The sequence below is a fragment of the Lampris incognitus genome, chromosome 2 (assembly GCF_029633865.1).
Source record: "Lampris incognitus isolate fLamInc1 chromosome 2, fLamInc1.hap2, whole genome shotgun sequence".
Lineage (NCBI taxonomy): Eukaryota > Metazoa > Chordata > Actinopteri > Lampriformes > Lampridae > Lampris > Lampris incognitus.
In genome coordinates this window covers 27,129,964-27,144,122 of record NC_079212.1, presented here as the reverse complement: position 1 = coordinate 27,144,122, position 14,159 = coordinate 27,129,964, and positions in this window count along the sequence as shown.

Here is a 14,159-nt window from a genome sequence, read left to right as displayed (position 1 = left end):
AAGTTTGATGTAAAAAAAATCTTATTTCAAATACAAATCATTATTTCTAACCTTGTCAATGTCTTGACTCTATTTTCTATTCATTTCACAACATATGGTGGTGAATAAGTGTGACTTTTCATGGAAAACACGAAATTGTTTGGGTGATCCCAAACTTTTGAACGGTAGTGTATATATATATATATGCACATGCCTTCACCTGAAACGAGTAAAACACAAGTTAATACAAAGATAGTAAAAACACAAGATGATAACAATTAAAGTTCATGAAATTGTCTCTGATGGATCCTTTTTCTTTTTCCTCTTTTCTCTCTTTCTCGTGTACGCTTCTCTTCTCATTAACTTTGTCACAGGTTTGACGAACCAGTTGTCTCCATTCTGTTCGGTTCTCTACCTTTGATTTCCGTTGGTCAAGTACATCACCACATTTCAGAGCACTTTTGCATGTGTCTATATTTCAGTTTAGGACGTCCAACAGGATGTGTTCCTTCAGTTAATTAACCAGACAATAGGGTTTTTACAGGTCTTTTATTATCCATTCTGGACGCATGGCCTAGCCAGCGTAACCAACTACTAACTAGTTTGACTTCTATGTCTTCCACACATGCTCTAGTAAGAACTTCTTCATTGCTGATGTAATGGTCCCATTTTATCTTTACAAATGTTCTTACAAGGTGCTGTTGAATTGCACAGAGTTGCCTGACTTGATGGTGGTATAAAGGCCAAGTTTCACTACCGTACATTAGTAGAGGCATAAGGCATTAATTGGAGACTTTTACTTTGGTGGTAGTGGTGAGGTTGCGTTCAGTTTTTGTGGTGTTGATGCATAAATCCATCTTTTTGGCTAGGTCATTGTAAGCAGTGAGAAGAATTTGTAAACCAACGGCACTGCCACTGAAGATTGCTATGTCATCTGCGTATTGTGCCTCTCTGATGTATTTGTGAGGACTTTGGTCCTACTCTTCAGTCTTCTTAGGTCAAATAAGTCACCATCATAATGAAACCTGACTTTAATGCTGTGAGTGTGTTTGATCTTCTTGTATGCAAGCCAGAGTAGAACAGCTGCATATATGCCATAAAGTGTGGGTGCTAGTTTGCAACCTTGTTTAATGCCGTTGTTGTAATCAAAAAGTTCTGTGACTACAGGCGCCTGAATGATGTGACCACCCCAGATCGCTACCCTGTCCCACATATTTAAAACTTTTCAGCCCATCTGGCTGGCAAGTCTATTTTTTCAAAAGTGGACCTTGTCCACTGCTACCACCAAGTGCCTTTTCACCCCCAGCATGTCCCAAAAATGGCAGTCATTACCCTATTTGGCCTTTTTGAATTTCTCCGCATGCCATTTGTCTTTAAAACTGTCATGCAAATGTTGCAAAGGCTGATGGATACCGTGTTATGTGACTTACCATTCCTGTTTGCCTACCTTGACAACATATTGGTTGCTAGCACCTCCAAAGCAGAACATTTGTCACACCGCTGTCTCCTCTTCAATCGCCTCCACCAAAACAGGTTAACAATTAACCCTGCCAAATGCCAGTTTGGGCTCCATGCAATTGACTTCCTGGGGCACCTCCTCACTGGGAGTGGAGCAAGGCCACTACCATCCAAAGTGGAGGCTGTGTGGAATTTACCTCCCCCAACACCACCGAGACCCTGTAAGAGTTCTTGGACATGGTAAAATTTTACCATCGGTTCATCCCCCATGCCGCTCGGCTCATGCAACCCCTTTACAGCACGCAAGACTCCTAAGCAGAAACTATCTTGGACGGTGGAAATGACCCAGTTGTTCGCAGCCACCAAACAGGCCCTCACCAACACGACACTGCTTGCTCACCTATTGCCAGATATCTTAACACAGATGCCTTAACATTGCCTTAACACAGATGTGTCCAATGTGGCCGCTGCAGCTGTTTTTGAGCAGTTGGTCAAAGGGGTCTGGGAGCCTCTCGCCTTTTTCAGCAGACAGCTCTGACTTAGCGAACGGTAGTATAGAAATTTTTATTATTCACTCTTAGCCCTCTATCTGGCCATTCGTCATTTTCACTTTCTCTTAGAGGCTCGCCATTTCCTGGCATATGTGTACCACAAGCCATTAACATTTGCCATGTCCAAGTTATCTGAACCATGGTCAACCCGGCAACAATGCTAGCTTGCGTTTGTCTTTGAGTTCACCACAAACATTCAGCACTTAGCTGGGAAACACAATCTGGTGGCTGACTGCCTCTACTGCGCTCTAACTGGGACCCTAGGAATTGACTATGCGCATATGGCCATGGACCAGGTTTCGGACTCAGACATCCTGGCCCTCAGGACAGAGGCTACAGGCCTACAGCTGGCTGACGTACCTTTCATGGAGGTGGGGGCTATACTGCTCTGTGACATCTCTACATCACAGCCTCGCCTAGTGGTACCTCAGTGCTGGAGATGGCAAATGTTTTGATTCAATCAACAGCCTTGCACACCCAGGCAAGAAACCCAAACAGCATCTCATTGCAGCTAAGTTTGTTTGGCATGGCATGAAAAAAGAAGTCCGCGAATGGGCTAAGACCTGTGTCAACTTTCAACATGCAAAGGTTCATCACCACATTAGGGCCCCATTGGAGCCCTTTGCAGTCCTGGAACAGCATTCTGACCATGTTCATGTAAACTTTGTGGTCCCTCTCCCTCCTTCCAGGGGTTTCACTCACCTTTGCTCTGTTGTCATCCATGACTATGGCTGATGTGGCACGCAGTTTCATTGGCACTTGGATCGCCTGTTATGGAGTCCCTTAAGACTTGTCCTCAGACCGGGGACCCCAGTTCATCTCTGAACTCTAGTCTTCTACCTGCCAGGGTTTGGGTGTTTCTCTCCACCACACTGCAGCTTATCACCCGAAGACCAAGGGGCTCTGTTAGCATTTCCATTGCTTAATGAAGGGTTCACCCTAAGCCAGCCTGCAGGGAAACGTTTGGGTTGACAGGCTTGCATGGATGATGTTGGGGCTCCGAACGGTGCCAAAGGCAGACCTCCACTCATCCTCTGCTGAGCTTGTGTTTTGCCAGCCACCATGTGTCCCAGGAGACTTCATCCCTGCCACAACTGATCCCTTGTCAGCGGAAGACCAACGCTCCTCTCTCCTTGATGCCGCCCACACATTTCTGCCAACCCCCACCTCACTCTATGTTACACCTGACTTGCAGATGTCATAGTACATGTTGATTTGCCATTATGCTCATCAGGGGCAATTTCAGCCTACAATGGTTCTTATCGAGTGCTGGAACCTGAGGACAAAATATTTCTCTTAGACACAGGGGGTAAACCTGACCATGTCTCTGTGGAATGTCTTAAACCATCTTACCCAGGCTTACCTGAGCATTACATGGCCTGTACTTGTGAATTCTGGGAGGATGTGTGAAGTGGTCACTCACCAAAAGAGATTCTAGAATTCACTAATGCTTGCCTGTGTTTGAGCCAAAGATTACGTTGGACATTATGTTGGTTACTGCGGTAACGTTGTCACTGGTTGTGGGAAAGTAATAACCTCCAGTGTGTTCCTTTTTCCTGGTCCTGTTGAGAGGTGTGTGGAAATAAACGTGAGTTCTCCACTTGTATAAATCTTTGAACATGTGCAGAGTTTCTTTTCTCTCCTCTTCCACACGGATATATTTAGCAATAGAGAAGGAAAAGTGAAAGAGCGAGAAAATATTTTAATAGTGTTAGTCTCAGACTAGGTTTGCTTGAGCCAGGACAAATGCACAGGTCAACAACAAAGAAAAAGACAACTTCGCAGCAGTGATTAAGTATGTAAAAAAATAGCATGTTGTTAGGTAGAAATCTACTACGAATGTAGCAACAACAAAAAAAGGGCAACAAGCAACTGACACTGACACAGGGAGCATGACACTGACAAACAGGGAGTATGATATCTGATTGTATTCTGGACATGTCACAAGAGAACATTTTATCACAACATGTCAAGTATCGCTTTTTCCACCATACAGCCTCCTGCTGTTTGACTTTATAGGGCTGCAGATGAGGACTTGATGGCGGAAGTAAACATGTGAAGAGGATACATGTTTATGTTTATCTCTCGGTAAGATAACCGCATTTGTCTTTTAAAAAAGTCTCAAATGGCAGAGCAGCTACATTTAAAGAGGCCATCATCTTGGCCAGTGTCTGTTTAGTTTCCCCAATGTATAAGGCACGGCAATCCTCCCAGCATTTAACAGTGTATACTACATTGCTCTGTTTGTGCCGGGGACCCAATCCTTGGGTTGGACCAATTTCTGGCGCAACGTGTTTTGGAGTTTGAAAGCAACTGAGACGCGGTGTTTGGAAAATATGCGTTTCAACTTTTCCGACACTCCCACCACATACGGAACCACCACTGATTTACGCTTAAGCAGCTGTTGTCCTTCTCCTCTCTTCAGTTGGTTGGTGCCCTGTTTGGATGTTTTCCTGGCTTTGACAAATGCCCAGTTAGGATAACCACACTTAACCAGGGCCTGTTTAATGTGGGATTTCTCCCCTTCCCTGGCCGCTGTACCACCTCAGTGGTACAGCGTCCTGATGACTTCTAATTATGTGCTCCAGTAGATGATAGTCAAACCTTAAGTACTGATCACTATGTGTTGGTTTATGGTAAACATCATCACCAATCAAAAGTCCCCCATCACCAATTTCAATTTCACAGTCTAAGAAAGCTAACCTGTCATTTTTCACATCCTCCCTGGTGAACTTAATGTGGTTCTGGAGTCATGAAGTGAGGAGCATGAGGAACTGTCTGATGATGTATGGCTGCTAGACTAAGTCAAGTCAAGTCAATTTTATTTTTATATCCCAATATCACACGTAGTATATGGGTTTGAACATATACACAGAGTAATACCACAGTGAGCCTATACTATAGGTAATACTACAAGAGGCCAGAAGGCGCGCTCTAAGGTGGATATATGAATAGAACTGAAGTCGGTTAGGACACGCATACACACGTGGTATTCTTCGTTCCTGAATAAAGTTAATAAAAAAGGACTACCAGCCAGTCTCCTCATCAGCATAAACCACAATATGGTGTGGTTTATACAAAAAAGTGGCAGCATTTGATGTTTAATCGCTGAAGAAGACGAGAGACCGAGAGAAGAGAATGATGAGCTTGTTGCAAAGTTCCAGTGACTAAAGGTAAATGTGTTAGGTCCGACAGCGCTAAATTCAATAGTGTTTGAGATTACGCTAACGCGGGAGAGAAAACAAAATGGAACAATTTAAGTCACCTTCTCTGTTAGTATTACTAAGCAACATATCTGAAAACTGGCACAGATGGGAACAAAGATATAGGTTGTACATGACGGCAACTGAAATGTCAAAAAAGGAAAATGAGGGGCAAGTGGCAATATTACTGTACACGCTAGGCGAAGAAGCACTCGAGGTGTACAACACACTTGATATAGCCAAAGCCGAGCCTGAAGACATGCAGGTGGACCACATATTGCAGGCTTTCAGAGACTACTGTACACCAAAGAAAAACGTGGTATTTGAGAGGCACCAGTTTTGGATGTATGCAATGCAAGAACCAATGCACATTGACAAATTTGTCACAGAGCTAAAACAGAGGAGCAAAGACTGTGAGTTCAGTATATCCCAAAATGACATGCTAAGAGACAAAATCGTTTTCAGTGTTACAGATAAGCATCTGAAAGAGAAACTACTGAGAGAACCTAACCTGACTTTAGCCAAAGCCCTTGATATTTGTAGGGCATCAGAGATAGCCAAGGAGCAAATCAGCATAATGGTGTGCGCAAAGAAGGAAAATGAGGTGCATGCAATAACGGAGGCAACAAGACCAATAAGGTAAAATAAGGCTAAGGCCAACAAAACAGCGTTCAGTGCTAATAATAAAAAGGAGAAATATGACAACCTAACATGAGTATGCAACAGATGCGGACACATGGCCCAAAAGCATGTCCAGCATATGGAATGAAGTGCAGAGTTTATGGGAAGGGCAATCACTTTGCCAAGATGTGCAGAATGAAAGGAGTGCAAGCATTGCAGACAGTGGATTCACTATTTGTGGGCAGTCTGGAGTCGGCCAGGTAAATGCACTGAATAAAGCTAGTGATATGCCGTGGTGAGCTACTTTGTCAATTAGAGGTGTGCCCATCATCTTTAAACTAGACACACGTGCTGACGCTAGTGTTCTCCCTCTAGAACAGGTCAAAAAACTCCAAGGCAAAGTACGCCTGAGTCCCACAAACACAGTATTAAGAGCCTATGGAGGTAACCAGATTAAGCCAGCTGGTAGCACCTACCTGAAATGCAGTACTGAACGAGCAGAGTCCAAGCTCCAGTTCTATGTCATTGAGCAGCATGTGAGGAGTTGCACTTGGTCAGATGTGTTGATGAAATCAAGGAGAGCTCACCTGCAACCAAAGAAGAGCTGGGGAGGCAGTATCCAGGTGTTCCAGGGGTTGGGGAGTTCCCTGGTGAGCATCATATTCATATTGACCCAGAAGTGACCCTCGTGATCCACGGTGTCGGATTTCTATAAAATATATGCACGTGAGACAACTGTTAACTATATCAACATTTTATTTTAGCTTAGCAGTAACATGACCATAGCATGGTACAACTTAACTTCCTGCCCCGTATATCCTAACCTTGTTCCGATTGGTCCATATCACATAAGACTTCCTATTGGTTAAAACACATATGCATCAATATATTATATACTAACATACAATAATATCACATCTCCCCTTTCTAGAGAAAAAATAGCGGATTCCGTCCTGGACCATACAGGGGTTTCTCTGCTTTCTGGAGAGCAGGTTGCTGTGCATTAGGAAAAATGCTGTTAAAAACAGCCTGTGATACAACAGTGACATCTGCTCAGGTGTCAAGTTTGAAAGTGATATTTTGTCCATTATGTCTATATCAACAGTTCATGGATCAGCATCAGATGTCACAGAGCCGAGAAAGAAGCTTTCCTCCTCCTCTTCTTCAATACCATGCACAGCCTTACCTGCAAAGCACACACGCTGGTAGTGCCAACCCCCCCCACACACACACAGGAATGGCACTTGGCATCATTAGCAGGGCACTTGTGCTTGGGGTGAGGTGTGCCTCCACATTTGTAGCACTGGGAGCTTTTTGGGTTTTTGCTCTGACCGCGGTGCTGCTTAGCTCCACTGCTTTTGGATTTGTTGAATTTAGGCTTTTCTTTATGCAACCCAGCCACTGAGGATGCACAAGCCAGTACATCCTTAGTGCCGGTCCCAAGCCCGGACAAATGGGGAGGGTTGCGTCAGGAAGGGCATCCGGCATAAAATCTTTGCCAAATCAAATATGCGGATCATAAATAAGACTTACATACCGGATCGGTCGAGGCCCGGGTTACCAACGACCGCCACCGGTACTGTTAACCAGCAGGGTGTCGGTGGAAACTATGCTACTGTTGGGCGAAGGAGAAGGAGAGGGGGAAAGCATGTCCAGAGGCAGCTAGAGAGGAGGAAGGGTAGGCATGTGGAGGTGAGAGTTGGAACTTTGAATGTTGGCACTATGACTGGTAAAGGGAGAGAGCTGGCTGACATGATGGAAAGAAGAAAGGTAGGCATACTGTGTGTGCAAGAGACCAGGTGGAAGGGGAGTAAGGCCAGGAGTATCGGAGGTGGGTTCAAACTCTTCTACCATGGTGTAAATGGGAGGAGAAATGGGGTAGGGGTAATTCTGAAGGAAGAGTATGTCAAGAGCGTGCTGGAGGTGAAGAGAGTGTCAGACAGAGTGATGAGTATGAAGCTGGAAATTGAAGGTTTATTGCTGAATGTTATCGGCGCATATGCCCCGCAAGTTGGGTGTGAGATGGATGAAAAAGAAGAATTCTGGAATGAGTTGGACGACATGGTGGAGAGGGTACCCAAGGAGGAGAGAGTGGTGATTGGAGCGGACTTCAATGGACATGTTGGTGAAGGGAACAGAGGTGATGAGGAGGTGATGGGAAAGTATGGAGTCAAGAAGAGAAATGTGGAAGGACAGATGGTGGTCGATTTTGCGAAAAGGATGGAAATGGCTGTGGTGAATACATATTTCAAGAAGAGGGAGGAACACAGGGTGACGTACAAGAGTGGAGGAAAGTGCACACAGGTGGACTATATCTTATGTAGAAGGCACCATCTAAAAGGGATTGGAGACTGCAAGGTGGTGACAGGGGAGAGCGTAGCTAGGCAGCATCGGATGGTGGTCTGTAGGATGACTTTGGAGACCAAGAAGAGGAAGCGAGTGAAGACACAGCCGAAGATCAAATGGTGGAAGTTGAAGAAGGAAGACTGTTGTGTGGAGTTCAGACAGGAGTTAAGACAGGCACTGGGTGGTAGTGAAGAGTTGCCAGATGGCTGGAAAACCACTGCGGAAATAGTGAGGGAGACAGCTAGGAAGGTACTTGGTGTGTCATCAGGACAGAGGAAGGAAGACAAGGAGACTTGGTGGTGGAATGAGGAAGTACAGCAAATTATACAGAGGAAAAGGTTGGCAAAGAAGAAGTGGGATAGTCAGAGAGATGAAGAAAGTAGACAGGAGTACAAGGGGATGCAGCGTAAAGCAAAGAGAGAGGTGGCAAAGGCAAAGGAAAAGGCGTATGGTGAGTTGTATGACAGATTAGACACTAAGGAAGGAGAAAAGGACTTGTACCGATTGGCTAGACAGAGGGACCAAGCTGCAAAGGATGTGCAGCAAGTTAGGGCGATCAAGGATAGAGATGGAAATGTGCTGACAAGCGAGGAGAGTGTGCTAAGAAGGTGGAAGGAATACTTTGAGGGGCTGATGAATGAAGAAAATGAGAGAGAGAGAAGGTTGGATGATGTAGAGATAGTGAATCAGGAAGTTCAGCGGATTAGCAAGGAGGAAGTGAGGGCAGCTATGAAGAGGATGAAGAATGGAAAGGCAGTTGGTCCTGATGACATACCTGTGGAGGCATGGAGATGTTTAGGAGAGATGGCAGTGGAGTTTTTAACTAGATTGTTTAACACAATCCTGGAAAGTGAGAGGATGCCTGAGGAGTGGAGAAGAAGCATACTGGTACCGATTTTCAAGAACAAGGGCGATGTGCAGAACTGTAACAACTACAGAGGTATAAAGTTGATCAGCCACAGCATGAAGATTTGGGAAAGAGTAATAGAAGCTAGGTTAAGAGGAGAGGTGACGATCAGCGAGCAGCAGTATGGTTTCATGCCACGAAAGAGCACCACAGATGCGATGTTTGCTTTGAGAATGTTGATTGAGAAGTATAGAGAAGGCCAGAAAGAGTTGCATTGTGTCTTTGTAGATTTAGAGAAAGCTTATGACAGAGTGCCGAGAGAGGAGGTTTGGTATTGTATGAGGAAGTCAGGAGTTGCAGAGAAGTATGTAGGAGTGGTGCAGGATACGTATGAGGGAAGTGTGACAATGGTGAGGTGTGCAGTTGGAATGACAGACAAGTTCAAGGTGGAGGTGGGATTACATCAAGGATCGGCTCTTAGCCCTTTCTTGTTTGCAATGGTGATGGACAGGTTGACGGACAAGATCAGGCAGGAGTCTCCATGGACGATGATGTTCGCGGATGACATTGTGATCTGTAGCGAGAGTAGGGTGCAGGTTGAGGAGAGCCTGGAGAGGTGGAGGTATGCACTGGAGAGAAGAGGAATGAAAGTCAGTAGGAGCAAGACGGAATACCTATGCGTGAATGAGAGAGAGGACAGTGGAATGGTCAGGATGCAAGGAGTGGAGGTGACAAAGGCATTTGAGTTTAAATACTTGGGGTCAACTGTCCAAAGTAACGGGGAGTGCAGTAGAGAGGTGAAAAAGAGAGTGCAGGCAGGTTGGAGTGGGTGGAGAAGTGTGTCAGGAGTGATTTGTGACAGAAGGGTATCAGCAAGAGTTAAAGGGAAAGTTTACAAGATGGTTGTGAGACCAGCTATGTTATATGGTTTGGAGACAGTGGCACTGACGAAAAGACAGGAGGCGGAGCTGGAGGTGGCAGAGTTGAAGATGCTAAGATTTTCACTGGGAGTAACGAAGAAGGACAGGATTAGGAACGATTATATTAGAGGGACCGCTCAGGTTGGACGGTTTGGAGACAAAGCAAGAGAGGCAAGATTGAGATGACTTGGACATGTGTGGAGGAGAGATGCTGAGTATATTGGGAGAAGGATGCTGAATATGGAGCTGCCAGGGAAGAGGAGAAGAGGGAGGCCAAAGAGGAGGTTTATGGATGTGGTGAGGGAAGACATGCAGGTGGCTGGTGTGACAGAGGAAGACGCAGAAGACAGGAAGAAATGGAAACGGATGATCCGCTGTGGCGACCCCTAACGGGAGCAGCCGAAAGTAGTAGTAGGCTTTTCTTTATGTTGTCTGCCTTTAAATACTATGTCCACAGAGCTAACATCCATCTGCTTTACACTACTGGCATCACTCCTGAGTGTTTTGCTGCTTTTTGATCTCCTCTGATTGTCTTGCCATGTTAATGGCTTTTTCCAGGTCTAGGTCCTTTTCCATCTGCATGCGTTCTGAGAGCCGTGTATCTATCTGTCAGCCCTACCACTATCCTGTCCCTTATTAGCTCGTCATGCAATGTCCCATAATTGCAGTGTTCTGCTAATGCATACAGGGCAGTGACGAATGCATCAACAGTCTCATTTGCTTCTTGCTTGCGCATGTTAAATCGTGCACGTTCATAAACGATGTTCTTTTTCACTACAAAGAACGACTGGAAGCCATCCCGCACTTTCGTGTATTGGCGCTGGTTTGCTTCAGTCAGCTTCAAGCCTCTCAACACATCATCAGCTTCGTCTCTGTAGAATAGGACTCAGTTTCTCAAAACACGTCAGTGACAGGGTGAAAGACCCGGCTGACCAGCATTATGGAAAATATATCACTCAACACTGGGATTGGACCTGTTAAACGACAACTCCCACAAACTAGCTATTGTGAAGATGAAATATTATGTAATTGTGCAGACCTCTCCCCTTGCTTTCTGACATCCACAAGCAGGTTAAAGCAGTCTTTCCCCAGCCAGCATCCAGACCACTACATGACTTGAGGCCAGGGGACTGGACAGTGGTGAAGGACCTAAGAAGAAAGGATTGGAAGCAACAGAGGTGGACCGAGCCATTTCAGATCTTATTGGCAATAGAAACAGCAGAGATAGATGACAGCACAACAACGCCCGACACACATAAGGGGAACTGATCTGTCCCCCGTTTTGTAACTGGTGCACAGGGAAGGGTGAGAAACTGCACTAGGCGCTCTCGTTTCCCTGAGCTCAAGAAACCGGACAAAAATTAGGGTGACAGTGACGTTACCCTACTGTAAGTGAGAATGGCGCCCCCAGTAGACTGGATTCTGCCCTGTCATAACAAGGATGAGTGTTTATGAAAAATGAAGAAGGAAAAAAAATTTAGTGTATGATATACTGTATGAAAGAAAGATTATCATGGCTGATCATAGGTAGAGATTCTAGCAGTGCTCAAAGCGCTTTAAAAAATTAGTAAGGAATAATAAGAACAAAAAATTAGAATGTTAAGAGTCAAGTTGGAAGAAAAAGAAAGTGTAAATAAAGGAAGGACATAGAGAGGTTTTGAAGCAAGGTTGAGGCCTTGTAGGCTTCAAAGGGGGGAAATATATGGTAGTATGCAAGGGCACATGTGGGTATCTGTTATTTTATGTGACTAGAGTGACAAACAAGTGTGGCAAGAAGCACAAGGCTATATAACCAGGACATAACATCAGTAGAAGATAAACTTGTTTATGCCCAAAAGTATGATAAGTGACATTCCATCATGTAAGTGTAACCCTTATTACGCGGAAAACAGTAGCAGCAGTAGTAGTAGCATATCAAGACAACCATTAGACTGTCAAAGGGGGAGGACTGAAGACATCCTAACGTCATCCTTACATCGATAGAGAGGCCAACATGTCCTGATCAACAAGGTCCCTGATTAACAGCAGGACATTGACTGACGCAAGTAGATTGTTCACTAGATTTGTAAATGGTATAAAGACAGGGAGACTTTTGTCTGATTTTCAGTCACTCTGCAGACCTGACTCAGACTTTGTTGATTCGTCAATAAAAGTCTTTTTTGAAGGATCCTCGTCTCATTGAGTTTTTTTGCAAGTTCTCTGTATCACTGGCCACCATACAATATATCAAAGTATTCACCGGATTCTCTTCGGAGCTTGCTATCCATGGCCGGATTAACCCACCAGGGGGCCCCGGGGCACGCACGTCCATTGCCCCCCACCCTCGCCCTGTCAGATAGGCTACGCAGACAATACTAAACATTTTTAAATGTAAAACTAGTGCAAATACCCAACATGGTAGTCGATGCTATGCCAATCTGCATGGGATTCGGATGGCGACTACAAAGTACAACACAATTTTGAATCACAAAACAAACAGAGATGAGAATAGCAGCTCACAGCATCAATAGAGACTTTGTAGCTTGGAGCCCTGCATCAGTAGAGACTGTAGCTTGGGGCTCCGCATCAGGAGACTTTGTAGCTTGGGGCCCTGCATCAGTAAAGACAGTAGCTTGGGGTCCCCGCATCAATAGAGACTAGCTTGGGCCCTGCATCGCGACGCAGGGTTGGAACAAACGTCCCTTGTAGGGTGTGATTGGGGATCCCTACTATACACAAACATAATATCCCTCACCTTTTGGGGCCCCTTGTGGTCCGGGGCCCCGGGACACTCGCCCGGCATGCCCGGCCCGTAATCCAGCCCTGTTGCTGTCAAAGTGCTTGCTTGACGGAATTTCTCAAATTTCCATATCCACTTTGTCCACTCGTGTGACTTGGAAAAATCAAAGGGCTCCGGTGGCTGAACGCTAAACATAGCGTTGGGTGTGTTAGATATTCTGCTAGCTCCTTCCCCGCTCCGCTCATCTCCACTGTCACTCATTTAGTTAACTCACCAAACTCCTTCTCTTTCCTTCCAGATAGACCTTTTTCCGTTCAGATTTAATTCAACAGCACTTCTGACACAATGTAGTATTTTCTATAAAATATATGCATGTGCGACAACAGTTAACTAAATATCAACACTTTATTTTAGTTTAGCAGCAACATGACCACAGCGTCGTGCAACTCACTTTCCTGCCCTCGTATATCCTAACCTTGTTCGGATTGGTCCATATCACATAAGGCTTCCTATTGGTCAAAACACATATCCGTCAATATATTATGTACTAACGTACAATAATACCATACATCATGGACAAACTGAAAAAGACACCGAGTCAGCTGGAAAAAGCTGACATCATCACTCCAGTAACAGAATGAGGCCCGGAGACACGATATCAGGTCAATCGGTGAGTTATATTGCCCTTTCTTTATTACACCCACGACTCGCACTAGCTGCTCGCCGCGCAGACCAAAAACATCAAGACGCCCACTTCCTCTAGACTCCCGCTCAGAACCACCCCCAAAAAGCCCACCCCCAGTCGTTGCTATGTTACCAAATCCCTACATGCTACAATATACACAATAGCCCTTAGGCTTTTTTAAAAACATTTATTTCTGATTTTTCCCTTTTTCTCCCAATTTAGTGGGCAAAACAGCCACGCATATCAATACCTCTGATGACGACGGGCGTTGCTACACATCGGAACACAAAGAGCCATGGACATTGTTGGCTCTGATAACGACTCCAAAGAGAATAAATATCTGAGTTTCATCACCAGCCAGTCAGACTAGTTTGGTCTAGTCAGAAAGGCACGAACTGATGAAGCCTCTTGAATGAGATGAGAAACGTCTTCACGGATATATACCAAGTCCAGTTGCACTCGATTCAATTCCTTTGGATAACCATGACCTGGATGAATGAGAACATTCACAGACAACGTGCATATAGTTTGTTTGAGATGTGAGGTGAAGCATATGCAAAATGTACAGAATGAATGTCAACACGAGGCGTGTCAAAGTAGCTTGCTTGGTTTTCAGTGTTTCACCTGCTTCTGATTGCCTTAAGTGCAGGAGTTCAAGTATCTCGGCGTCTTTTTCATGAGTGAGGGTAAGATGGAGCGGGAGATTGACAGGCGGATTGGTGCAGCATCAGCAGTAATGCTCAGGGCTGTCACGGCTTTCCTTTCCTCCATGGTTAGGTTGGAAGGAAGGAGTTTCGCATTGGACAGAGCTGCTGATACCTTTAACCTAA